The sequence below is a fragment of the Priapulus caudatus genome, unplaced genomic scaffold (assembly GCF_000485595.1).
Source record: "Priapulus caudatus unplaced genomic scaffold, Priapulus_caudatus-5.0.1 Scaffold119, whole genome shotgun sequence".
NCBI classification, from domain to species: Eukaryota; Metazoa; Priapulida; class Priapulimorpha; order Priapulimorphida; family Priapulidae; genus Priapulus; species Priapulus caudatus.
Window position 1 is genome coordinate 87,089 of NW_014577180.1, and position 3,358 is coordinate 90,446.

Here is a 3,358-nt window from a genome sequence, read left to right on the forward strand (position 1 = left end):
GACAAAGTCGAGTTGTGTTTGAAATTTCTAAAGCAGGTGCCTGGAGGACACTATACATGGCCAGAAAATGAGGACACCTCGTGGCAGTCAATACAAGATGTCATCAGAGTGATGTCTCCACCGACCTTATTGACGGAGCACGGGACCATCTTCCAGTTCAAAAAAGAAGACGTAGAAAAATTGCACAAGCTATTGTGAACAATTAGATCAATCAACCTGTTGCTATATAGCATATAGCTTTGTGATTTGTGCATTTATTATGTTATAAATTGCTCTATGTACAATGCTAGATTTTTTAGTACCTTCTTTCACAAGTATACAAATTCTAGTAATTGACAGTAATTTATCAATTCAGATATACTTTTATTAAGTGTTTATAGCTCCATGTAAAAAGAAAATAGCACATATATATACAATAATTATTAGTAAGTAATTTGAACAATACATATATTTATTCCTACACTACATAAAAAAATAATGTACATGTTGTTTCAGCTCCACTTAAAATAGTTTAATTTATTCATGTTAAAAAAATGAATTGTTGTTAAATAGTTGGATTAAATAGTTGAGTTTAGTTCTTATTAATTGTTGTTTTGAGAATTTGAAGGAAACTTAGATATACTATCATGCTATTGACTACTTCTAAGGTCATTACATACAATGGTCAATATGTGAGGGAAGTGTAGATGTGTTGTGGCCTTATAATTCAGTGTCCGTAGCCCACCCCTACACTCAACACATCTGTAATTCAAGGACACTTCTTGCTTCCCGATCATTTTAAAATGACTTAAATTTGCATTCTTCCTTGATAGAGTATTACCACAGATGTTTTAAATGTACACTTGTTATTACATTGTTCAAATTTAATATTGTGTAATATACGAAAATGAACAGGTGTTTCAGTAACATATGGTTTTCATCAGAAATGTGCCATAATAATAAATAAAACACATTAATATAATACTAAAATGATATAAACTCGTGTTTACTATTAAGATTAACAACCAGGGCACAAAATATGCAGGAATAAACAGAAAAAGCCACCACAATGTGCTTGCTCAAATTTTATTCAGTGTCCGTAGCCCCATATAAAGTACCTGCTGCTGAAGGTCATATCATGAAAAGTTTTAGCGTCTTAACGAAAACACAACAACATAGCATACCTTACATATTGAACTACAACATATCCCAGTTACAACAAATTTGAAGATACTTTATTTTACGACCTCAGTGCAACAACTTTGGCCACCTGATTGTGTTTTACCCGATAGAACAGTACAGTAAATGTTTCTGGCGTCCAACAAAAATAAATATATAAAAGTTATATCTCATCTGAACAAATCTGCTGTTTTTAGTGTTGGGTTGGAATCTATCTATGCACATGTCATAAGTATCCGGATAAGTGTTTTTTTCTTGTACTCTCTGTTTTTTTTATAGATATTGGGTTCAGTACCAATTTAGTTGTCACTAAAGATGGCAAGGTTGTTCTGCCGTGATGGAGCTACAAAACGATGTTGCTCAACTGGATGAAGAGGCAACATAGCCGATTTTCTATATCATAAACTCACTCTTGGTCTGATCGGTGACATGTTTATGTTATCTGTATTGATTTGTTTACTCTCATTTGTGTGCCTCTGTTCCCAAGTCATTATCCTAGAGTGGAAAACACCAGCACTATAACATGTAGATTATCCACCGGTAATCTCAGATACTCAAGTACTTTGCTCAGCATGTATAACTGGAGAAACCAGGGGAGACCTGTGGAGACTAATCAGTGTGTAGTTACCAAGAACGGCAAAGTACTTTTCCTGCTCACTGTTGTTCTTATTGCCCTGTCAAATGACATAAATCCAAACCCTGGGCCAGAGAGGGATGAGTCTACTAAATATCCGTGTGGAACCTGCAACAAACCAGTTACGTGAAATGACCGAGGCATAGTCTGTGATACGTGTGATCAGTGGCATCATGCCAACTGCCAAGATGTTTATACCAGGTCCTACAGCGACCTAGCAGTCAGTGCTGTGGCTTGGGACTGTATTGTCTGCAACTGTCCGAATTATACAACACAATGCTTTGACCTGATCGTCACCACATAAAATAAATAGTGTGCTGTCATGGAGTGATTCCAGGCTGTCCGACACCTCTTTTGGATCAACACCAACTCGTATAAAACCAGTGCACGTATCAACTCCACTCCGGGCAAATCAGGGACGCTCCTCATCCAGAAAGCCTCTGAGAATTCTAAACATCAATTTCCAGTCGGTGGAAAAAAAGCAGGCGCAACTGCAAAATCTCATTGATAGTAGTAAACCTGACATTATTATTGGTACTGAAACCTGGATTGATGATTCCATAACAGACAACCAAATTTTCCCAACAGGTTTTCAGTTATTTAGGAAGGATAGAAATCTGCACGGAGGAGGCGTAGTCATTGCTGTAAGTTCTGACTATTTATGCTCTCCGGTAATAGAGCTCCAGTCGGACTGTGAGATCATCTGGTGTAAACTAGAACTAGCAGGTCAGAAAGCAATGTACATTTCGTCTTTCTACAATCCTAAAACCTCTAATGAACAGGAGGGATACAAGAAGGGCTGAAGAAAGGTTTGGATGAATTTTAGGTGGAGACTAATCTTCCAGGATGGGATTGGGAAAGAAAAATCATAAAATCAGGTACTAGCCACGCCAATCTACACCTAAGCTTCGGGGAAACACTTGATGATAATGGTCTAGAACAGCTAGTTGAAGTTCCAACTAGAGGCTCGAACACGCTGGACTTGATGATTACGAACCAGCCATCTAAGTTCATGCGTATTGAGACAATGCCAGGAGTCTCTGACCATGACATCGTGTTCACTGAGGTAAACTGCGCACCAGTGACAAATAAACAGAAGCCTCGAAAAATACCTCTGTACAAACATGCCAAGTGGGATACCCTCAAAGCCGACGTAGACAACATACATGACAAGGTGAAACATATGTATTCCATGGGTGAGTCTGTTACATCGATGTGGTCGTGCTTCAAAGATGGCCTGGAGAATAGTGTGCTCTCAAATGTCCCACACAAAACTGCCAGGATAAAAGACAGCTTTCCATGGCTATCAAAGAAGTTAAAACAATTAATAAAAAAACGAGACCGTGTCCATCGAAAGATAAAAAAATCTGCCCACGAGGCCATATTCAAGACTGAAAAGTGCTGTTCAACGCGGACTACAGTAAAAACCCGCGTATAAGAACATCGATTTTTCCAAGTTAGCCTCAACATGTTCTTGTATAAATGGTGCTTACTGAAAAATTAGGCTCAAAAGGTTCTTAATTGTTTCTACTTTTAATATGTACTAGCGGAAACCCGCGCTACGCG